At 50.0% G+C, this 25,199-nt stretch overlaps 1 protein-coding gene across 1 annotated transcript in view; it reads left to right on the plus strand.

The window, feature by feature from the left end:
* KCNIP2 (potassium voltage-gated channel interacting protein 2) overlaps positions 1-25,199 on the plus strand; it is an 804,817-nt gene that overhangs the window by 651,382 nt on the left and 128,236 nt on the right. The gene's annotated exons all lie outside the window — the stretch shown is intronic.

Below are 25,199 nucleotides of genomic sequence, written 5' to 3' on the forward strand. Positions count from 1 at the left end.
TCTCCTCACCCGCGGTGTCTTTCCCAGATTCCCTATCCGTTGCTATCCTCGTCTCCTCCAGATCCTTCTGTCTTATCTGTGCCTATTATGACTCCCTTTACTCCTCTACTGCTCTTATCCACGCTCTCTCCTCACCCGCGGTGTCTTTCCCAGATTCCCTATCCGTTGCTCTCCTCGTCTCCTCCAGATCCTTCTGTCTTATCTGTGCCTATTATGACTCCCTTTACTCCTCTACTGCTCTTATCCAGCTCTCTCCTCACCCACGGTGTCTTTCCCAGATTCCCTATCCGTTGCTATCCTCGTCTCCTCCAGATCCTTCTGTCTTATCTGTGCCTATTATGACTCCCTTTACTCCTCTACTGCTCTTATCCACGCTCTCTCCTCACCTGCGGTGTCTTTCCCAGATTCCCTATCCGTTGCTATCCTCGTCTCCTCCAGATCCTTCTGTCTTATCTGTGCCTATTATGACTCCCTTTACTCCTCTACTGCTCTTATCCAGCTCTCTCCTCACCCACGGTGTCTTTCCCAGATTCCCTATCCATTGCTATCCTCGTCTCCTCCAGATCCTTCTGTCTTATCTGTGCCTATTATGACTCCCTTTACTCCTCTACTGCTCTTATCCAGCTCTCTCCTCACCCGCGGTGTCTTTCCCAGATTCCCTATCCGTTGCTATCCTCGTCTCCTCCAGATCCTTCTGTCTTATCTGTGCCTATTATGACTCCCTTTACTCCTCTACTGCTCTTATCCACGCTCTCTCCTCACCTGCGGTGTCTTTCCCAGATTCCCTATCCGTTGCTATCCTCGTCTCCTCCAGATCCTTCTGTCTTATCTGTGCCTATTATGACTCCCTTTACTCCTCTACTGCTCTTATCCAGCTCTCTCCTCACCCGCGGTGTCTTTCCCAGATTCCCTATCCGTTGCTATCCTCGTCTCCTCCAGATCCTTCTGTCTTATCTGTGCCTATTATGACTCCCTTTACTCCTCTACTGCTCTTATCCAGCTCTCTCCTCACCCGCGGTGTCTTTCCCAGATTCCCTATCCGTTGCTATCCTCGTCTCCTCCAGATCCTTCTATCTTATCTGTGCCTTTTATGACTCCCTTTACTCCTCTACTGCTCTTATCCAGCTCTCTCCTCACCCACGGTGTCTTTCCCAGATTCCCTATCCGTTGCTATCCTCGTCTCCTCCAGATCCTTCTGTCTTATCTGTGCCTATTATGACTCCCTTTACTCCTCTACTGCTCTTATCCAGCTCTCTCCTCACCCGCGGTGTCTTTCCCAGATTCCCTATCCGTTGCTATCCTCGTCTCCTCCAGATCCTTCTGTCTTATCTGTGCCTATTATGACTCCCTTTACTCCTCTACTGCTCTTATCCAGCTCTCTCCTCATCCGCGGTGTCTTTCCCAGATTCCCTATCCGTTGCTATCCTCGTCTCCTCCAGATCCTTCTGTCTTATCTGTGCCTATTATGACTCCCTTTACTCCTCTAATGCTCTTATCCAGCTCTCTCCTCACCCGCGGTGTCTTTCCCAGATTCCCTATCCGTTCCTATCCTCGTCTCCTCCAGATCCTTCTGTCTTATCTGTGCCTATTATGACTCCCTTTACTCCTCTACTGCTCTTATCCAGCCCTCTCCTCACCCGCGGTGTCTTTCCCAGATTCCCTATCCATTGCTATCCTCGTCCCCTCCAGATTCTTCTGTCTTATCTGTGCCTATTATGACTCCCTTTACTCCTCTACTGCTCTTATCCAGCTCTCTCCTCACCCGCGGTGTCTTTCCCAGATTCCCTATCCATTGCTATCCTCGTCCCCTCCAGATCCTTCTGTCTTATCTGTGTTGTCTGTTTCGGATTTTGTGTCATATTTTACCTCTAAAATGGGCACACTACATGCTGCCTTTACATCACCCCAGGCCTCTACTTTACCTTTAATATCGTCATCTGTCCAATCTTTATGTGCTTTTTTGATGCTGAGATGATGCTGTTTCTGAGCCGTGCTCCCCCTTCTGTGCCCCTTTGCATCGCCTCCCATTGGTTATCATTTCAGGATTCTACCCTCTGATGAATCTATGCCTAACTATCCTTTGTATTCTTTCCTTAGCTTCTGGGATCTCTACTCCTGAGAACAAGCATGCCACCATCATCCCCATTTCGAAGAGACCAACCCTAGGTCCTTCCATACCCTCTAATTTTCACCTGATTCCCCTTTTACCTTTCCTTTATAAAATTCTTGAAAGGGGAGTTTATTGAAACCTCTCTGCTTTCATTAATAAACATGCTCTTCTTCCCACGGCCTACAGGCCGTATCTGGCGCATTACAAATAATTAACCTAAACTAACCAAATCTAAACTAAAATCAGTCAAGATGTTGTCCTCTTCACTCAACCGAATCAACGCTCTTTCGCGTCATTAATTCTTTACTCTCAGCTCGGCATGCTGACCTCTTATCTGTGCTTCTACTATCAAACCTTTCTGCTGCGTTTGATTCTGCGGATCGGTCTCTTCTTCTATATACGCCTTCTACTCTAGGGTGCTCAGGAACTGTTCTCCATTGGCTCTCCTCTTATCTTTCAGACTGGACCTGCTCAGTTTCTCAGGCGAGGCAATCCTCAGCTGCTGTACTGGCATGGCGTTCCCCAAGGCTCCGAACTAGGTCTACGCCTTCTACTCTAGGGTTTTCAGGAACCGTTTGGCATTGGATCTCCTCTTATCTTTCAGACTGGACCTGCTCAGTTTCTCGGGCGAGGCAATCCTCAGCTGCTGTACTGGCATGGCATTCCCCAAGGCTCTGAACTAGGTCTACGCCTTCTACCCTAGGGTTCTCAGGAACCGTTCTCCATTGGCTCTCCTCTTATGTTTCAGACTGGACCTGCTCAGTTTCTCGGGCGAGGCAATCCTCAGCTGCTGTACTGGCATGGCATTCCCCAAGGCTCTGAACTAGGTCTACGCCTTCTACTCTAGGGTTCTCAGGAACCGTTCGCCATTGGCTCTCCTCTTATCTTTGAGACTGGACCTGCTCAGTTTCTCGGGCGAGGCAATCCTCAGCTGCTGTACTGGCATGGCGTTCCCCAAGGCTCCGAACTAGGTCTACGCCTTCTACTCTAGGGTTCTCAGGAACTGTTCGCCATTGGCTCTCCTCTTAACTTTCAGACTGGACCTGCTCAGTTTCTCAGGCGAGGCAATCCTCAGCTGCTGTACTGGCATGGCATTCCCCAAGGCTCTGAACTAGGTCTACGCCTTCTACTCTAGGGTGCTCAGGAACCGTTCTCCATTGGCTCTCCTCTTATCTTTCAGACATGACCTGCTCAGTTTCTCGGGCGAGGCAATCCTCAGCTGCTGTACTGGCATGGCATTCCCCAGGGCTCCGAACTAGGTCTACGCCTTCTACTCTAGGGTTCTCAGGAACCGTTCGCCATTGGCTTTCCTCTTATCTTTCAGACTGGACCTGCTCAGTTCCTCGGGCGAGGCAATCCTCACCTGCTGTACTGGCATGGTGTTCCCCAAGGCTCCGAACTAGGTCTACGCCTTCTACTCTAGGGTTCTCAGGAACCGTTCGCCATTGGCTTTCCTCTTATCTTTCAGACTGGACCTGCTCAGTTCCTCGGGCGAGGCAATCCTCAGCTGCTGTACTGACATGGCGTTCCGCAAGGCTCCGAACTAGGTCTACGCCTTCTACTCTAGGGTTCTCAGGAACCGTTCGCCATTGGCTTTCCTCTTATCTTTCAGACTGGACCTGCTCAGTTCCTCGGGCGAGGCAATCCTCAGCTGCTGTACTGACATGGCGTTCCGCAAGGCTCCGAACTAGGTCTACGCCTTCTACTCTAGGGTTCTCAGGAACCGTTCTCCATTGGCTCTCCTCTTAACTTTCAGACTGGACCTGCTCAGTTTCTCGGGCGAGGCAATCCTCAGCTGCTGTACTGGCATGGCGTTCCCCAAGGCTCTGAACTAGGTCTACGCCTTCTACTCTAGGGTTCTCAGGAACCGTTCGCCATTGGCTCTCCTCTTATCTTTCACACTGGAACTGCTCAGTTTCTCGGGCGAGGCAATCCTCATCTGCTGTACTGGCATGGCGTTCCCCAAGGCTCTGAACTAGGTCTACGCCTTCTACTCTAGGGTTCTCAGGAACCGTTCGCCATTGGCTCTCCTCTTATCTTTCAGACTGGACCTGCTCAGTTTCTCGGGCGAGGCAATCCTCAGCTGCTGTACTGGCATGGCGTTCCCCAAGGCTCTGAACTAGGTCTACGCCTTCTACTCTAGGGTTCTCAGGAACCGTTCGCCATTGGCTCTCCTCTTATCTTTCAGACTGGACCTGCTCAGTTTCTCGGGCGAGGCAATCCTCATCTGCTGTACTGGCATGGCATTCCCCAAGGCTCCGAACTAGGTCTACACCTTCTACTCTAGGGTTCTCAGGAACCGTTCTCCATTGACTCTCCTCTTATCTTTCAGACTGGAACTGCTCAGTTTCTCGGGCGAGGCAATCCTCAGCTGCTGTATGGCATGGCGTTCCCCAAGGCTCTGAACTAGGTCTACACCTTCTACTCTAGGGTTCTCAGGAACCGTTCGCCATTGGCTCTCCTCTTATCTTTCAGACTGGACCTGCTCAGTTTCTCAGGCGAGGCAATCCTCAGGCGTTCCCCAAGGCTCTGAACTAGGTCTACGCCTTTTACTCTAGGGTGCTCAGGAACCGTTCTCCATTGGCTCTCCTCTTATCTTTCAGACGTGACCTGCTCAGTTTCTCGGGCGAGCCAATCCTCAGCTGCTGCACTGGCATGGCATTCCCCAGGGCTCCGAACTAGGTCTACGCCTTCTACTCTAGGGTTCTCAGGAACCATTCTCCATTGGCTCTCCTCTTATCTTTCAGACTGGACCTTCTCAGTTTCTCGGGTGAGGCAATCCTCAGCTGCTGTACTGGCATGGCATTCCCCAGGGCTCCGAACTAGGTCTACGCCTTGTACTCTAGGCTGTTCAGGAGCCGCTCTCCATTGGTTCTCCTCTTATCTTTCAGACTGGACCTGCTCAGTTTCTCGGGCGAGGCAATCCTCAGCTGCTGTACTGGCATGGCATTCCCCAAGGCTCTGAACTAGGTCTACGCCTTCTACTCTAGGGTGCTCAGGAACCGTTCTCCGTTGGCTCTCCTCTTATCTTTCAGACGTGACCTGCTCAGTTTCTCGGGCGAGGCAATCCTCAGCTGCTGTACTGGCATGGCATTCCCCATGGCTCCGAACTAGGTCTACGCCTTCTACTCTAGGGTTCTCAGGAACCATTCTCCATTGGCTCTCCTCTTATCTTTCAGACTGGACCTTCTCAGTTTCTCGGGGGCGAGGCAATCCTCAGCTGCTGTACTGGCATGGCATTCCCCAGGGCTCCGAACTAGGTCTACGCCTTGTACTCTAGGCTGCTCAGGAGCCGCTCTCCATTGGTTCTCCTCTTATCTTTCAGACTGGACCCCCTCAGTTTCCCGGGCGAGGCAATCCTCAGCTGCTGTACTAGCATGGCATTCCCCAAGGCTCTGAACTAGGTCTACGCCTTCTACTCTAGGGTGCTCAGGAACCGTTCTCCATTGGCTCTCCTCTTATCTTTCAGACGTGACCTGCTCAGTTTCTCGGGCGAGGCAATCTTCAGCTGCTGTACTGGCATGGCATTCCCCAGGGCTCCGAACTAGGTTTACGCCTTGTACTCTAAGCTGCTCAGGACCGCTCTCCATTGGTTCTCCTCTTATCTTTCAGACTGGACCTGCTCAGTTTCTCGGGCGAGGCTATCCTCAGCTGCTTTACTGGCATGGCATTCCCCAAGGTGCCGAACGAGGTCTACGCCTTCTACTATAGGCTGCTCAGGAACCACTCCATTGACTTTCCTCTTATCTTCCCGACTGGACCTGCTCAGTATCTCGGGCGAGGCAATCCTCAGCTGCTGTACTGGCATGGCATTCCCCAGGGCTCTGAACTAGGTCTACGCCTTCTACTCTAGGGTGCTCAGGAACCGTTCTCCATTGGCTCTCCGCTTATCTTTCAGACTGGACCTGTTCAGTTTCTCGGGAGAGCCAATCCTCAGCTGCTGTACTGGCATGGCATTCCCCAAGGTGCCGAACTAGGTCTACGCCTTCTACTATAGGCTGCTCAGGAACCACTCTCCATTGACTTTCCTCTTATCTTTCCAACTGGACCTGCTCAGTTTCTCGGGCGAGGCAATCCTCAGCTGCTGTACTGGCATGGCATTCCCCAGGGCTCTGAACTAGGTCTACGCCTTCTACTCTAGAGTGCTCAGGAACCGTTCTCCATTGGCTCTCCGCTTATCTTTCAGACTGGACCTGCTCAGTTTCTCGGGCGAGCCAATCCTCAGCTGCTGTACTGGCATGGCATTCCCCAGGGCTCCGAACTAGGTCTATGCCTTGTACTCTAGGCTGCTCAGGAGCCGCTCTCCATTGGTTCTCCTCTTATCTTTCAGACTGGACCTGCTCAGTTTCTCGGGCGAGCCAATCCTCAGCTGCTGTACTGGCATGGCATTCCCTAAGGTGCCGAACTAGGTCTACGCCTTCTACTCTAGGGTGCTCAGGAACCGTTCTCCATTGGCTCTCCGCTTATCTTTCGGACTGGACCTGCTCAGTTTCTCGGGCGAGCCAATCCTCAGCTGCTGTACTGGGATGGCATTCCCCAAGGAGCCGAACTAGGTCTACGCCTTGTACTCTAGGCTGCTCAGGAGCCGCTCTCCATTGGTTCTCCTCTTATCTTTCAGACTGGACCTGCTCAGTTTCTCGGGCGAGCCAATCCTCAGCTGCTGTACTGGCATGGAGTTCCCCAAGGCTCTGATCTAGGTCTACGCCTTCTACTCTAGGGTGCTCAGGAACCGTTCTCCATTGGCTCTCCTCTTATCTTTCAGACTGGACCTGCTCAGTTTCTCGGGCGAGCCAATCCTCAGCTGCTGTACCGGCATGGCATTCCCCAGTGCTCAGAACTAGGTCTACGCCTTCTACTCTAGGGGGCTCAGGAACCGTTGTCCATTGGCTCTCCTCTTATCTTTCAGACGTGACCTGCTCAGGTTCTCGAGCGAGGCAATCCTCAGCTGCTGTACTGGCATGGCATTCCCCAAGGCTCTGAACTAGGTCTACGCCTTCTACTCTAGGGGCCTCAGGAACCGTTCTCCATTGGCTCTCCTCTTATCTTTCAGACTGGACCTGCTCAGTTTCTCGAGCGAGGCAATCCTCAGCTGCTGTACTGGCATGGCATTCCCCAGGGCTCCGAACTAGGTCTACGCCTTCTACTCTAGGGGGCTCAGGAACCGTTCTCCATTGGCTCTCCTCTTATCTTTCAGACTGGACCTGCTCAGTTTCTCGGGCGAGGCAATCCTCAGCTGCTGTACTGGCATGGCATTCCCCAGGGCTCAGAACTAGGTCTACGCCTTCTACTCTAGGGGCCTCAGGAACCGTTCTCCATTGGCTCTCCTCTTATCTTTCAGACTGGACCTGCTCAGTTTCTCGGGCGAGCCAATCCCCAGCTGCTGTACTGGCATGGAGTTCCCCAAGGCTCTGATCTAGGTCTACGCCTTCTACTCTAGGGTGCTCAGGAACCGTTCTCCATTGGCTCTCCTCTTATCTTTCAGACTGGACCTGCTCAGTTTCTCGGGCGAGCCAATCCTCAGCTGCTGTACTGGCATGTCATTCCCCAAGGCGCCGAACTAGGTCTACGCCTTGTACTCTAGGCTGCTCATGAGCCGCTCTCCATTGGCTCTCCTCTTATCTTTCAGTCTGGACCTGCTCAGTTTCTCGAGCGAGGCAATCCTCAGCTGCTGTACGGCATGGTGTTCCCCAAGGCTCCAAACTAGGTCTACGCTTTCTACTCTAGGGTTCTCAGGAACCGTTCTGCATTGGCTCTCCTCTTATCTTTCAGACGTGACCTGCTCAGTTTCTCGGGCAAGGCCATCCTCACTTGCTGTATTGTCATGGCATTCCCCAAGGCTCCGAACTAGGTCCTTTTCTTTTTTCCCCTCTATGTTGCTCCTACTTCTGATCTCATCTCCTTTTTTCAGCTGTACCGTCACGTGTAGGCAGGTGATGCACAGATTGTCTTTCCTTTCTCTTCTTTTTCGGATTCGCTTAATTCTACTCTCTTCTCTTTTGTTTCAACTTTCCAGAAATTGATGCTTTCCCGCTCACTCCACCTTAATCTCTCAAAAACGGAGGATCTTTTTTTTCCCACGTCAAATCACTCATCAGAGCCTCCCCCTGCTTCGATGTTCTTCCCTCTGTCCCATTTTCCTTTTTCACCTTCAGTGTGGAATCTCTGGGCCATCTTTGACCCCCTCCCTCTCTTTCCCATCACATATTTGACACAAGGCTAGATCTGCTTTATTTTTCCATGATGTTTCCAAAACCGGCCATTCTTGACATTTGATGCTAACAACATCTTAATTCTCTTGTTTTGTTCCCCCATCTAGATCACTGTTCAGCCCTTTTTGTCGGTCTTCCTGCCGATGTTCCACTACTTCTCTCCCATCGCCAGTTTCTCCTTCCTTTACTTCTTCACTTGTCTCTAGTCATTAACTCGCATTCCCTAGTCATACTCTTTTTCAAATTCTAATCATAGTTTACATGGTCAGGCCCCTCTTTATCTTTCTTCCCTCTGTGCTCCATCTTGTTCCCGCAACTCAGCTTCTCAGTATGTTTTATCTCGTTCTCGATCCCCCAGCTTTTGCCAATAGAGTTTTCGTGCACTTTCCCTCCTTGCACCTAAAGCTTGGAACGTTTCGACGTTTGTTCTGCCTTGTCTTTTCCTTTTGTCCGTTCTTTACCTCCCCCCTCTTTCCTCTTCTTGATAGATAGCAGCAAGAGTTCAGTTCCGGCTGCTACTAGTGACCCAAAAAAGTTGTGTCGGACCTATGGCAGTTCATTTGAAAGACCTTCTTGTGGAGAAAAACAATTTGCAATCTCTTAGATCTAACACCACGAATCAGCTGAAGATACCCCTTAGCAAGACTAGGGGCCTCATTCCGAGTTTGGAGGTAGCCAGGGTGCTATTTGCGCCATGGCTGCCTCCAAACCCGAGTCCGTGTCCAGTCTGGGTGAATGGGGAATTACCGGGACATTCCGACCTGTGCGGACCCGGTAAATCCCCATTCAACCAACCATTCCCCATTCCCATTTGAGCCCCACAGGGGCTCAAATGGGAATGGGGAAGGCGCTAATTACGGGCCCGTTATTAGCTCCTTGGTCCCTTAGCAGGACCCGCAAAGGACGTGTGGTCAGACCACACAGCCTTTGCGGGTCCCGCTAAGCAACCTCGGAATTGGGCGGTAAGGGTTTAACGCCACCGGTCTCCTTACCGGGGACCGTTATCCCTTAACGCCCAACTCGGAATGAGTCCCTAGGAATGCGTCAAAAGGTGCCTTCATAAAATCAGCCCCCAGAGCTTGGAACAAACTTCCGCCTGACTTAAGGGAAATAACGTAAACAGAAATGTTTAAGAAAAAACTAAAAACACTGTTATGCAGTTAGATTGCTGTTTTTTGACATTCCAATATTGCTGCTAAATCCCGACAAGCTCTTACCTGTCTCTGTCTTAGGTTTTGTCTTTTTTCTGTGCGCCCTTAAGCCTTCGGGTCGCAAGTCTGGTGTTATGAATGTTAAGTAAAGTAATGATGATGTCACTTTTATGGCTCGATTCAATTTGCATTCTTGATGCACTGGTGATGGATTGATGTTGTGCAGCACTTTGGCGAAAGCACGCTACATAGTTCAATAAACACACGTTCAAATGCAACTTAGATTGCAATATCTCATGATGAGTTGTAATGCCACTCAAAGCTGCTGGTTTCTACACTCTAAATATATTATGTATAGTGTGTTTGTGTTCTGAAGCCAGAAGCACGGCGTGCACGGCTGGAGATGGTGGAGCATGATTAGATAACTCAGATGAAAATGTTATGAATCAACCATTAAAAGAGAGATTTGGATACTGCCTGGGGTGCAAGCTCCAGTGCAGCGAGTGGCAGAAGCACCAGTAGGTTCTGTGCCAGTAAACCGCATGCTTCTATGTCATTTCATCGAGGAGATTTGGTTGAACCCAAATCCATCAAAGTTTCTTTTCTTTTGCGCCATTTGGCCACAAATTATTGTGGGCTAAGACTCCTCGCAGCCCACCATTGCCCCCTGCCTTAATGATAACCCTTACCCACCCACCACATAAGTTCGGCCAAAACAATTTGATGGATTTGGATTCGACCAAATCCCCTGCGATTAAATCTCCCAACCACATACCTGTGATGTGTAAGGGTGGAGATGATTCCAAATTCTGCACATCTCCAGGTATTTAATGTAATAGCAAAGTCAGAGCTGGAGACTGAGTAGAGCATATGGCGTTGCAGCAGGTAAGGAAGATGCTGTTTTGATGGGCATGGCCCATGCCTGTCACCAATGTATGTTGTGCAATGAGTATATGATACTTTCTTAAACTAAGAACAAACGACAATCTGGAGACTAGGCAAGGAGTATAGTGTGGCAGAGGGTGTGGTGCACCAGCAGGTTTGAGCACTTTGAAACACTTGCCTGTGTATAGGCGCTATATAAATAAACAATACCATACTACCAGGTTAAAAAATGAGCAGACTATTTGCAAAGATCCAGTTTGCTATATATTCATGGTATATTCATAAAGTTAAAGCCAAGACATTGGTGAAGACTAAGTAGATAGGATGGCTTTGATAGTTGTGTGTGATTGCTTTGTGTACATAGTTTAAAGCAATTGGCTGATGAATGGTCAATGAGCTTGAGATCACCCACTGGGGTGAAGGCTTGCAGCATCAAAACGTGTATGTGTCTGTGTGTCTGTGTGTGAGCCTGTAATCTACAGGGCATGGATCCCAATCACACTGAGATAGCCCACTGATGTGAGAACCGGCTGCGGAGATCTGTGAAAAGCATCAGGGAACCGTCTCAGAGCGATTGGTGCATGACCCACTGAGCAGAGATCTGTCATCATTATAACTGGTTGCTTATATAGCTCTTCATAACCCAAGTGTCTGATTTCAATGGTACTCATTTTATCGACATCTGAAGGGTGAAATATTGAGTTGGCCTGCCGTTTTCTAGAACCAACATCATTCAGCCACACAAATAGCTTTGTAATTGGTGCCCCGTCTCACCAGCTTACAATTGCCAGTGGCAATGGGAACCATTGGTGTCTAGTCATTGGCGAATGTGGTTATTTCATAAAGTAGTAGAAAAACCCTATCTATAGGTATGAACAAAGTATTACAGCGCAGACAATGGGCAAATCCCAAAATAGGAGCTCAATGGCTCTGATTCACGTGTTTCGACCTTCTGTCTGTCTTGTTCAGGGCTGGGCTAATTGGAGACGACGATTCATATTCTAGTACAATGGGCTTTGCCCATCAGATATAGAACCAAGCAAAGAAACCTTTTCTTGTGTCCTCGTTATAAATAAAAACGTTTTCTTTCGAACCACAAACTTGCCTGGAATAATGTTTGTAATATTATAATTTGCCAGAGGAGTGTCATTTTTCTCATGCAGCGAGAGGCTCTTCAGGAAGGCCAGCACTGTGAACTCACACTAGTATGTCAGTGTGAATCAGAGCCATTGAGCCACTATTTTGAGATGTTTGCATGGTCAGAGGTGTAATACGTTGTTCATGACATTTTTATAGGCAGGGGGTTACCTATATACACCGACCCACGCAGCAGTCCAATCGGAACTCTTTTTGGCAAATGCAGACGAACAGAGCTTGGCCCAAACCTTTTCTGTTCTATGTCATTGGGCATAGACATGAGCTGACTAGATGGGTTTATTTGATCTTTATACCCAAATATATGTGACTAGTGTAAGAGTCCAAGTACACGGGCCAAAGTGCAGCTTTTCATTGACACAGTAGGACCACTATGTATTCTAGGGCAACAGCTTCCTCAGGTGGTGACACCAGGAGAAGCATTGTGTATTGGCATTGTCTCTATGTATCCTAAGGCAACAGCTCCCTCTAGCGGTGACAACAGACAAAGCATTGCAAATTGGCATTGTTTCTATGTATCCTAAGGCAACAGCTCCCTCTAGCGGTGACAACAGACAAAGCATTGCAAATTGGCACTGTCTCTGTATATCCTAAGGCAACAGCTCCCTCTAGCGGTGACAGCCGGCGAAGCTATAACTTCATCGGACAAACATACAGGGATAATGGGCAGATCATATGGGTAACCATCAGGGTAATTAGAACGTGGAATCTCCTGGGCACTTTCAAGTGTCCTCTGCCGCATGCACTTAAAATTTCCCTTTTCACAACAAATAAAAGAAACCAACAACATCTAAGCTTAACTGATGACATGTATTTAATGAAAGCTGTAGGAATGACATCTCAGTCTGTGATTGAAGGGGCAGTGACTATTGCTGCACTCCTCGCCAGCCCACACCCCTTGCTGTGATTCTGATTGTTGTTGCTCGTCTTATCAGCCCTAATAAAGTACATCGTTCTTACCTTTGATGAGACCAGCACAGGAAAGTTCACGAGTCCCTCAAGGAAAAAGGTTCCTTTTGAAGAGTCTCCCAAAGAGGAAGGGAACCCCCAAACACCTAATGGCAAATAGTTTGTATAAGAACGTCATCCCTGCCATGTCTGCCACACTAGGATACATTCCTATCACCTTCATAAAACTGGAAGTGAAAGCATTCAGGGACACGTGATTGGTGAAGGGCAAGGCGGGGTGGCCAGGTGGAGGGGAGGACGTGCATGGACTTGTGGGAAGGACATTAGGAGGTGGGAAGAAGGGGAGAGAGGAGTGTAGGAAGAAGAGGCTGACTGGTGCATTGCTCACTCAGAAGCTGCTTGATCTGCAGTATACTGAATAAAGAGTGTGCTCCCCCATACCCTCGCCTCTGAGTCTGCGTTGTCATTGCTAGCCTCCACTTAGTGTCTTACCTTGAACGACGACTCGAAACTCCTGAACAAGTTCTGTTACTGTTTGGGACAGTAAAAAGAAGCACCTGTGAAGAACTGAGAGCACGAACAGCCTAAGGGAAAAGACGGGAGAAGGAGAGCTGATGGGAGAAGGGACGAGTGACAGTTCAAGCTGCATTCTCTGTGAAGGCTAGACTCTAGTCATCACCCGTGTTCAACAAGCAAAACTACTCAGCAATACTAGAGTGTTGCATCACAAACTGTGGTGTGACTCTGCTTCTTTACCTGATAAAAGTAAAAAATCCAATAATCTTGTTAAATTTTAACACACATATCTTATTTTTTCTATTTCTGTGTTGTGAGGAACCTGAGGGCGTCCGCACTTATTTCTCTCCATCATCCTCTGGTCAGGGGGCCTGGGAAGGGCCATCGCTCTTGGATCCCAATCCTGGGGGTGGAGATGCGAGGGAGGATCACCTGGGTAGGGGAGACTTGGGGAATGGTAGAGGGACGCCCTTGGGTGGGACGCCGTATCCCCCATTTAATTTCCATGATGAACCCTCAGTCCCAGACTCATTTATAGGATATTGCTAACCTCATTCCTCTGCCCGGAATAACACCAAAAGCCATCATCATAGGAAGAGGGTAACGAAGTGGACGTCCACAGGTGAGACATGGTAGCCCCCTTTTTCTTATGAGAACCAACCTTCCCCCGCCTTTATAGGCTGTTGCAAACCATCTTTTCTCATTTCCCCACATTCAGACCATTACAGTACTGCGACAAGGAAGAGGCGACTAAGAGTAGTGCACACTAACTTGTCATTTCACCACTCTACTACTGAGATGAGGAAGAGGCCTGCAGATTGTTGTCAGGGTCAGGCATGTCCAGAGGGCCCCACTAATTATGGTCAGGCAATTGACACCAAACCTGCAACCTGTCTGTCAAATGCTTGCAGGTGCATAAAAGGTGGTGTCGAAATGACCAGCAGGAGAGAAGCCGGACTGAGCGTCGTGGGCCAGAGGGAAAAATCCTTTGTAAAAGGAAGCAGCGATTGGGTCCTGCAGGAGAGCCAGGGTGCTGGCAAGTACTCCCAAGAAGCTGTGGAGCAGAGGCCAGGATGGGCAGCGAGAGGGCCACAGAGGTGGGAACCCTATTGGTCAGGTGTCAGCGGTAGGAGCTGTGGGCACGGAAGAGATTCCCAAGCTACAAGTCACCGGCAGTGTCTCGAGGAAGTGAGCGGGCCTGCCAGCAAACCACAGAGAGAAGGCAAAATGTAAGCGGGGCTCGCCGTTCAAAGAAACTGTGTCGGCTGAGCAGAAACAGAGGAAACAGCTGCCCGGAGGAGTCGTTAGGGCCCGGTGAGTGAAATGGAGAGAGCACTCAAACTGGGGCTCTCCTGGGGGCTGTTAGAGCGCCAAAGTAAATGCTAAATGAATGAATGAGTGTGTGTACGATAGTGTGAACCCAAAGCACCAAGTTCGGAGGAATAATATGACAAGATGAACTATGAACCACAGAATGGAACATCCAATTCATCGACTACCAAACTAAAGAGAAAGCTTTTGACACCACATTAAACAGATGATAAGTTTGTGTGAAATACACATACAGTATATTAAAATACAAGAACAAATTGTATTAAACAAAGTGAAAAGCAAGTATGTATATTGCTGAAAACAGTATTTTAAAAGCCAAGAAGAACAAGTTACTCTCTTACCTGGGTACGTTCTTTCGATGGGATGGTCCGACGACATATTCCATATCTATGACATGTAATCACTACAGCTGTGCTGCTTTGGAAAATCTTCGGCGTCTGCGTCCTGCGTTGATGACGTCGATACGCCTCCCTCGAGGACCTCCTCCGACGGCCGACGTCACTGGATGTTATAAGTAGGACGCACGACGCCCGTAGCCTCAGTTGTAGTTTTTCCCCAGAACGTGTGGCACCAGTCTTCTGCAAGTCTGACACACAAAGCCTTGCAGAAACGTAAGCTGCAATCGCATAAGAAATTCTGTAGCGGGGAAGGCAGGGAGATAGGATATGATATGATATGATATGTTATTTGTAACGCACCTATACACAAGTGTTTCAAGGGAGGGAGCGATATGTAATACGTCGTCAGACCATCCCATCGAAAGACCGTTACCAGGTAAGAGAGTAACTTGTTCTTCGAGGGGATTGGGTCCTCTGACGTATTCCATATCTATGACAGACTCCTAAAGCAGTACCAATGCAAGGAGGATGGAAAAGAATTTAGAAAACAGAAATTTAGAATGCCCAATTAAATTGCGGAGTAAAGGACCGTCTTGCCAAAGGCCAGATCCTGCCCACGGATGAAATCGAGGGAGTAGTGACGTACAAAAGTATGTACCGAAGCCCAGGTGGCTGCATCACAGATGTTACGAATAGGAACGCCCCTCTGTATGGCAGTAGAGGCAGCCATAACCCTGGTAGAATGGGCCCGCAACTCGACCAGTGGGTCCTTACCTGCCAAGCGGTAACACTCAGAAATAGCCAGAATAATCCAGCAAGACAAAGTCTGTTTCGTCACAGCTTGTCCCAAATGCTTTCCAGCGTAACCAATGAGGAGTTGATCGTCCACTCTGACCCGGGACATGCGTGAAATATAAAAGCTTAAAGCTCTCCTAGGATCAAGCCTATGGAGCCTCTCCTCTTCCTTACCAGGATGTGGAGGAGGATAAAACGCCGGAAGAACAACCTTCTGGCCTAAATGAAATTCCGACACCACCTTCGGAAGAAAGGAAGGACGAATTCTAAGGACAATCCTGTACTTATGAAACACAGTGAAGGGTGGCTTAACTGAAAGTGCATGTAACTCACTCACTCTGCGAGCGGAAGTGACCGCAACCAAAAATACAGTTTTAAAATTTAACAGTCTCAAAGGGCATGAATGCAAAGGCTCAAACGGAGCACCCATCAGAAACTTGAGAACAAGGTTCAAATCCCAACCGGGCACCTGGAAAGGTGACGGAGGGAACACATTAGTGATCCCTTTCAGAAACTGAGAAATTAAAGGAATTTTAAAATAGGAACACTCTTCAGACGAGCGCTTAAATATGAACAGCGCCACCAGGTAACCTTTAACGGTACCCACTTGCAAGCCCCTGTGGGCCAAAGAAAGCAAAAAAGACAGAACCATGGGAATGTCGCATGCAAAAGGATCCACATTCTTAACCCTGCACCAGTCGCAGAACTTACGCCAACGGCAACGGTACAGGGACTTTGTTGCTGGCCGTCTGGCCGAGAGCAACACCTCCATCACGTCTTCAGGGAGGTCCCAATCCTTATACCTCAACCTTTCAGAAACCAAGCGTGAAGGTTGAGGGATCTGACCTCTGGATGGAGAACCTGACCCCCGTCCCGTGAGAGCAGATCGTCTCGGTAGGGAAGACGACATGGAGGGGAGATGGACAAGTCGAGAAGGTCCGGGTACCATGTCCTCCGGGCCCACGCCGGAGCAATGAGGATCATCCGGAACCGAACCTCCGTAACCTCCGCAGTACTTGCGGGATGACGGGGACTGGAGGAAACGCGTACAGCAGTGGGAATGACCACAAATGCGTCTCCTAAGGCTCCTTTGGTAGGAAATTCCCGCGAGCAGAACCTCTCGCACTTCTGGTTGACACTGGAGGCGAAGAGATCCACTTGAGGGGTCCCCAAAGGGTGAAGATCTCCAGGAGAATCTCCTGAGCCAACTCCCACTCGTGAGAGATCGTGCTCTACCTGCTCAGAGTGTCCGCCGTCTCGTTTTCGTCTCCGGCCAGATGAACTGCAGAGATCGAAACTTCCTGCTGGAATGCCCAGAACCAGAGCTGCATCGCCTCCCTGCACTTAGGAAGTGACCCTGCCCCCCCTTTTTGTTGAAGTAGTGCATGGCCACCGTGTTGTCCGTCAGGATCAGGATATTCTTCCCTCGCACAGTCGGCAGAAAAGCCTTCGGGGCTAGCCTGACGGCGCTCGGCTACCACAGATTCATATGGAGTCTGGACTCCGACGGAGACCAACGACCGCTGACTGTCAACTCGTTGGCATGAGCTCCCCATCCCTTGAGGGGTGCGTCCGTCAGATTGTCTTCGACAACCCACCACAGAAGGTCTTGGATGAACGAGGACGGCACCTGAACAGGGTCCGACATCCTGCCGGAGGACTGAGACCACTGGATCTTGAGTGCCCATTGCAAAGATCTCATCCGCAACCTGGCCTCTGGCACCAGAAGAATGCAGGATGCCATGAGGCCGAGCAATCTCAAGAACTCGAACGCTGGGAGACTCTGGGCAAGCTGAAACTTTGGCACCATCTACTGAATGTGATGAGCCCTTACCTGGGGAGGAAAACACTGCCCAGGGACGTGTCAAGCACTGCTCCGATGTACTGGAGCCTCTGAGTTGGTGTCAAATGGGACTTCTTTAAGTTGAGGGAGAAGCCCAGCTTGTGGAGGGAGTGGCAAGTGACTGACAGATGATCCAGGACTTGCTCGGGAGAGCGCGCCCTGATCAACCAATCATCCAGGTAGGGATAGACGTGAATCCCCCCTTTCCTGAGGTGCGCTGCCACCACTACCATGAGCTTGGTGAAGACCCTCGGGCGGAGGTCAATCCGAACGGCAGGAACCGAAACTGAAAGTGCAAGTCGCCAACCGCGAAGCTCAGGTACTTCTTGTGCTTTGGATGTATCAGCACATGAAAATAAGCGTCCTTGAGGTCGAGAGACACCAACCAGTCCTGAAGTTGAAGGGCCTGGAGGACTTGAGAGAGAGTTCCATATTGAACTTGTCCTTCCTGAGGAGTTTGTTCAAACCGCGCAAGTCCATGATGGGCCTCAATCCCCCGTCTTTCTTGGAAATCAAAAAATAAGGGGAATACCATCCCTTGTTCCTCTCCACTACAGGCACCAGTTCTATGGCACCTTTCTCCAGCAGGGATTGAATTTCCTGCGCAAGGAGCGGATCCGGACTCTTCAAAGAGAGATTCCCCGGTGGATTGTCTTGAGGCCTCTGCCAGAAAGGAGGACAGTAGCCGTGGGTTATGATCTCCAGAACCCACACATCTGCAGTAATGGCATGCCACTCTGCAAGATGCTGCGCCAGCCTTCCCCCAACCGGCGAACCATGGGACATGGCCTCAAGACTGAGCTGAAGCGGCTGCAGCATTGCCTGAGGGCAAAGAGGCAACAGCCCGAGCGGCCTTGGCACTTCGAGTACCTTGTTTTCCACCTCTGGCACTCCTACAGTGGCCCCTTTGACTGGCAGCTCCTCTCGCTTTACCAAAGGATGAGTAATAACGAAAGGAACCTCCCCTCCATTTCTGTCCCCTTGGATGGAAAGGCATAACTGCAGCGCCCAACGACTTCGCTGCAGCTTTAGAGGTCTGCAACCTCTCAAGGCTCTCGTCAGCCTTGCTGCCAAAAAGATGTTCCCCATCAAAGGGCATGTTGAGGAGCCGGGCCTGCACATCAGGAGCAAACCCCGAGTTCCGCAACCACGCAAACCTGCGTATCACGGTGCTCACCGCCATGGACCGGCTGACGCAATCTGACATGTCCAAACCCGACTGAACGGCCTCACACATGGCATCCTTGCCATCCTGAACCATGGCAAGGAAACCATCCCGTTCGTCCCCTTTGGGAATATGTTCAGCCGTCTAAGGAAACACAGTTCCACAGAGTGTGCGTGAAACGCGACAAGGCACATACAGAGTTGGCCGACTGAAGCGCCATACCCCCTGAAGAAAACACTTTCTTCGGCCAGCCGTCAAAACTCTTGTCGTCCCTATCAGGAGGGATGGTAGGATACAAAGCCTGCTTTGCCGGGGCCGTAGCCGCCTGCACCACCAAACTCTCCGGAGTGGAGTGCTTGGTCAAGTAGCAGGGGTCACTACTGGCTGGACGGTATTTTCGCGGCAAAGACTTGCCCACTGCCGGGAGACTCTCCGGAGCAGTCCAAGCCGCCGCCACCCTCCTCTGTAGAGCCATATGGAATGGCAGTACCGGGTCAGTTGGTGGACCTTGGTCGAAGATATCCATAAGGTCATCCTGAAGAAAATCCCCTGGGGGAGCAGACCACCCCAAGTACTCGATGAACCTGGACATAAGGCGCCGGTACGAGGAGTCGGCATGAGTGCCGGGCTCAGGCCTACAAAACTCCACCTCCGGAGAGGTGTTCAGCCCACTGGCATCATGCAGGGACTGCCGCAGGTCCTCAATTTGGCTATGGCCCGAGAGAATCTCGTCTGGCACCGTATCAGGAACCATGCCATCATCAGAGCCCTCATCCACCTCTGAAATAAATTCAAGATGGTGGTAAGAAGGCACAGAATGTGGAACAAAGCCATGCTTGACCTTGGCCAGAGCCTTTCTAGGGGGTTCCCCCGTGCCACGTGGTACATCCGACACCACAGCCTCGAAAGGCGTCGAGGGTGTCGAGTGAAACAGCATTGACGTCGAGTGAATCGGTGTCGATGTCGAGCACGGCGCCGACAGCATTGACGGCTTCGACACAGGCCTCGAGGGCGGAGCCCCGAGCGTGTCCTTTGACAGCCTGAGCGCCGATGGTGTTGATGACTTCCTCCGAGGCGGAGCCTCGAGAGAGTCTGTCGACGACCTCGGTGCCATCGGCGTCAATGTCTTCCTCGAAGACACCACAGGTGCACACGGTCTCGAGTGCGTCGAGGACCGGGACCTGGAACGGGCATGATGAGAACGATTCCCCTTGTACGAGCGGGACTTCTCCCGCAAATCGTGCTGACCACCCTAGCCTGAAGGCGTGCGAGCGGTGTCTCTCGACCGATCACGACCGACCCTACTCGGAGGCGTGGACGGACCAGTGCCCTGCGATTCGAGAATCGCTAACATTTTCTTCCCGAAGGAAGCCCATTCCTCCGGCGTCTCATGCCCGATGACGGCGCTTTCGGGAGTGCCTCGAAGAGGCAGAGGAGTGGCAGGACCGACTACGGGACCGAGACCCACTGGACTTCCGACGACGATGCGGAGAGTCGCCCCTCGAATCGTCCGTCGAAAGCCCTACAGACCTCGACTTCCGTGGCTTGGACACCTTACCTACCGACAACTTCTTCTTGCGCTCCCGCAAGGCTTTAGACATGAATGACTGGCAGTCGACACAGTCATCCGAGGCAGGCGTCGTGCGAGTCCGTCACCGACATCTTGGACCCACAGTCCCGCACTTCTTAAAGCCCGGACGCGGGGTGGAAGAAGAGGTAGACATCTTGACGAAGAATATACTTCACAATACGAACAGGTTCGAAGAACCGAGAAAGAACAGAAACTCCAAAGAGTCGAGGCGCGCCGAGATCTCCGAAGCGAACACGTTCCCGGAAAAAATGGAACTGAGGCTACGGGCGTCGTGCGTCCTACTTATAACATCCAGTGACGTCGGCCATCTGAGGAGGTCCTCAAGGGCGGCGTATCAACGTCATCGACGCAGGACACAGACGCCAAAGATTTTCCGAAGCAGCACAGCTGTGGTGATTACATGTCATAGATATGGAATACGTCAGAGGACCCAATCCCCTCGAACTAATCATATGAAACGAAGTGAAAAGCAAGTATGGAATATTGCTGAAAATTATGAAAGCAAATGTGGTGAAGGAGTGAGAGCACCACATAGTGAACTGTGTGGGAAAACACATTGTGACAAAGCCACAAGGCAGACCAAGAATATAACACAGTGTGGCAAAGCCAAGAGGCTGACAAGGAAAAGACAAGTGAGTGTGAACCAACACACAGGCACAGACACAGAAGAACCTGTGTGGGCTAGAAGGCTTAGGGGTGCTGGTTGCGTGACCTATAATGGGTGAACCATGGGGTCTGACAACTGCGCCTAGACAGGGTATACTCTACTTGTGAAAGCCAAAGAACTGTATCCGATAGCAAAGGCAAGTGGATGAAAGAGATTGCGGAAGTGAAGCAATCTGTATGAACTGTCAAAAAAGCAGAAGGAATGTCAAGTTCATCTGGAGCTGGTTTTGAATATTGAAAAATTGAGACAAAGTACAAGTTCACAAGCTGGAGGCTTGGGGAAAGGAACCTGAGACTTTATGAACGTTGGTGCTGTCTTGAGACAGGGGGCCTCATTACGACTCAGGCGGTAAGGGTTTTACGGCGGCGTAAACAGCGCCGACCCTTACCGCCTGATTCCGAGGTCCCTTAGCGCCATGGAGGTTTTAACACCTGCTTTTAGCAGGTGTTAAAATCCATGGCGCTAAGGGACCTTAATGTTAATTACGCCACCGTAATTTACGGTGGCGTAATTAACGCCTTCCCCACTCCCATTATGCCCTATGGGGCAAAATGGGAATGGGGAAGGGAAAATGGGAAAATGGGGATTTACCGCCCCGCCAAGGTTGGAATGGGGCGGTAAATCCGCCAACCACCATGGCGTAAACATAGTTTACGCCATGGTGGTAAAGTCACGACCCAGGCGGTAACTTACCGCCTGGGTCGTAATGAGGCCCAGGGAACCTAGAGACCCGTGTTTGGAACTGTGTTGTCTTCTTGGGGGAAAATAACCCCGAGATATATTTTGGAACTGTAGTGTCTACTTGGAGAAGGGACCCCTGAGACTTTGCAGAAAGGTCTTGAACTTCTTTAGCTGTAGTTTTGAGGGCAAGTATAGGTTTTGTGCACAGACAGAATTTTAAGTTGAACTTACTGACTCAAACTTTCCTTAGTTGCTTTAGGTAGGGAAATCCCACCTTAGTACTGGGCAAATTAGGCCTTCAACAATCCTGACTTATAAGTTAATGAAACACTTTTGTTTGAATTTTGCATCTGCTGTCTGTGTCTTGCTTCATGACGCCTTCACAGTGTGAACAACCAACATTTTCCATAAACATGATGTGTCATGCTTTTTACGGTCTTCCCAGTGCTGTTGGGTTAAATTAAAATGTGTTCTGCGTATTATGGAATTTACGGGAACTGCGGAGGTTTTTTAAAAATAATAGTTGCTAAAGGGTCCACAGCCCCACTGCTGGGCTTTGCAATTTATAAAATGCTGATTAACATGTATTTTAAATCTTGTTAATGGATAGAAGTAATATGTACTCTATTTCTATTCACACAACCAAAATTGAAAGTAAATGTTAATCAGAATTTGTCAAATTCTTTTGAGTCTTCAGGTTTGTAGGCATCTTTTTCAGTGTTCTGAATTCTCATGGAGGAGCCAGGCATTGGAAGATGGGCTTGTCATAGGATTGCAGTATGTACCAGGCTATACCTTGTGTATGGTCAATTGCCCGGTATATGATGGCATCAGGGCTTTAAGTGGGGTAAGAAATTGAGGGGGGGCTTGTTTGGGGGCGTGGCTAGCGTGATGGGCGTGGCCTAAAAAGTATACAAACCATAGTAAGGTACGCAAACAAATATCTAAATGTATGTAAACATTTATATATTTGTATGCGTACCTTACTATTGTTTGTGTACTTTGCAAGCCATCTTTTATAAGCATAGAAAGATGCAACATATTTCTATATTTATAAAACATGCTTGTAAAGTACACAAACCATAGTATGGTACGTATATTTGTATGCGTACCTTACTATGGTTTGTGCAATTTCAAGACTTCTTTTATGAACCCAGAAATATGTAACATATTTCTATGTTTATAAAAGATGGCTTGAAAAGTACACAATTCAATCCATCTTTTATAAAGCTTTGATGATGGACAAAGCCCGAGGCGTCTTTGTCCGTCGGCAAAGATTTATAAAAGATGGCTTGAAGTGTGTACTTTTCAAGCCATCTTTTATAAATTTAGAAATATGTCACACCGTCCCCAGATACGCTGAGGGTCAAAGACGCCTCTGTGACCTGGGGAGTGTGAAACAAAAGCACAGTAAGTTCCTCTGGTGACCTCTCTCTTTCTTCCTTCCTTCCTCACCAGAGGAAGTTACAGTCACTGACTGAAGTGGCAGCCCGCTGCAGCATAGCTGCGGCGTGCTAGCACTTCTGTCAGCTTGACTGACTCAATGGCAGGCGAGTCTCTCGTTGCGGCTGCGGCCGTGGCAGGATAATGTGTCCCACCGTGATGTGATGGGATTGGCGGCCCCGCAGATCCCCGGCTAAGCCCCGACTTTTGGAGACTGTCGGCTCCGGCTGGCCCCTGCCCACTTAAAGCACTGGATGGCATTAGTGGGGCATTTAAAACTGCATTTGGCATAGTATCTTGCAACCTGTGAGCCTATTTCTTGCACACAACCCAGGCGCTAAGTGTTTAACGGCGTCGTAAAAGGCTGCGGCGCCGTTAAACACCTAGCGCCTAATTATGAGGTCCCTTTGCGGGACCCGACCTTAACGGCTGGTTTTACCAGCCGTTAAAATAGGGACCCGCAAAGGGACCTTGGCGCTAATTACGGTACCGCAATTTGCGGTACCGTAATTACCGCCTTTCCCATTCCCATTGAGCCCTATGGGGCAAAAATGGGAATGGGGAAGGGCCATGGTGGCATGGGGAATTACCGCCCCACCAACCTCGGAATGGGGTGGTAATTCCCCATTCCGCCATGGCGGACTATGGCATGGACCATGGTGCTAATAGCGCTAGGGCCTCATTCCGAGTATGGCGGTAAGGGATAGCGGCCACCGGTAACGAGACCGGTGGCGGTGATCCCTTACCGCCATACTCCGAGTTCCCTTTGCGCCCTCGCCCTTAACGCCTGCTTTGAGCAGGTGTTAAAGTCGAGGGTGCAAAGGGGCCTCCAAGCCAATAACGGTGACCGTAATGAACGGTCACCGTTATTTGCATCTTCCCCATTCCCATTGAGCCCTATGGGGGCTCATTTGGGAATGGGGAAGAGCCTTGGTGAATGGGGAATTACCGCCCCGCCAACCTTGGAATGGGGCGGTAATTCCGCCATCCACCAAGGCGCTGCCGGTCCGGGTACGGCGTCAACCAAGGCGTTAATAGCGCCATTGGTTAGCGCCGTACTCGGAATGAGGCCCCTAATGAGGGCCAGTGACTTAAGTGACTATTACTAGTGATCGTCTCTATTTAGGCCTAAACAAAAACCAGCAAAACCAGTGTAACTTACCAAAATAATGCAGCTCCACTTATTCTGGCATTATTGGGCATTTGAGAGTGCACTTAACATATGATGGCAGCACATGCGCATGGGGTAGCCTATTCGCGTATGGTAACAAAACCAGGCACGTGATGCCGATTTTGGGGCGTTTGCAGTGGCCTTTCACATACATCAGCCAAAATCTATTGGCTTTGGCAACGCGTGTTTTAGAGGTTCAACTCCTTAAGAAACAACAACCTAGAATCGTGTTTTTGCTATCAGTGTGTGCTTTCTTATTTTGGTTGACCTCGGGGTGGAGCATAACACAAACTTTTAATTTGGGTGCTATATATATTGATATTGATCACTGAGCTAAATTATGCCGCGCAATGCCATCCACGCCGCAAGGGTGCATCAGCGAGAGCTCTGTATGGAGAGGTGTGTTATAGCAGAGGGGCTGTGCATAGGGAGGGGTGGGGGTGGCCTGAGACCAGCTTGTGGAGCTTGAGATGGGACATTAATCAGACCTTCCTAGGGAACACAGTGTGCATCACACATATTTACAATTTGATGCCGAGGGCGACATATGTCTCGCAACAGTCCGTTGTTGGTCAAGTGCCAAAGGCAAGATTAGAACCCGCGTCTTCTGCAGTTTAACGTCTCGGCTACACCCCTCTCTATAAACACAAGCACAGGCAATAACACATCTAAATATTAACGGGAAATGTAAATCATGTTTACGAGAGTGCATTCTTATCCACGCTCATAGTGGGAGTGGGGGGGGGGTCGAGGGGGAAGCACGGCGGAATGGGGCAGTAAAGGAAGGAAGGAGAAAGAGAAAGGGAGCAAATGGAGGGGAACAAAAGGAAAGAGGACTGAGAAGGAAAGGTGGTGTGGCAAAGGAAGAGGAGGGAGGGAAACAGTCACAAGAAGGGGAGGGAGGGGAATTCATGAAAAGGGAGAATAATTAAGGACGAAAGAGAGGAAAGGGAAAGAAGAAAGGACGAAAGAGAGGAGAGGGGGAGGGAGGGAGGAAGGAAGGAAGGAAGGAAGGAAGGAAGGAAGGAAGGAAGGAAGGAAGGAAGGAAGGAAGGAAGGAAGGAAGGAAGGAAGGAAGGAAGGAAGGAAGGAAGGAAGGAAGGAAGGAAGGAAGGAAGGAAGGAAGGAAGGAAGGAAGGAAGGAAGGAAGGAAGGAAGGAAGGAAGGAAGGAAGGAAGGAAGGAAGGAAGGAAGGGAGGGAGGGAGGGAGGGAGGGAGGGAGGGAGGGAGGGAGGGAG

The sequence above is a fragment of the Ambystoma mexicanum genome, chromosome 8 (genome assembly GCF_040938575.1).
Source record: "Ambystoma mexicanum isolate Mex_15411 chromosome 8, UKY_AmexF1_1, whole genome shotgun sequence".
Taxonomy (NCBI): Eukaryota; Metazoa; Chordata; class Amphibia; order Caudata; family Ambystomatidae; genus Ambystoma; species Ambystoma mexicanum.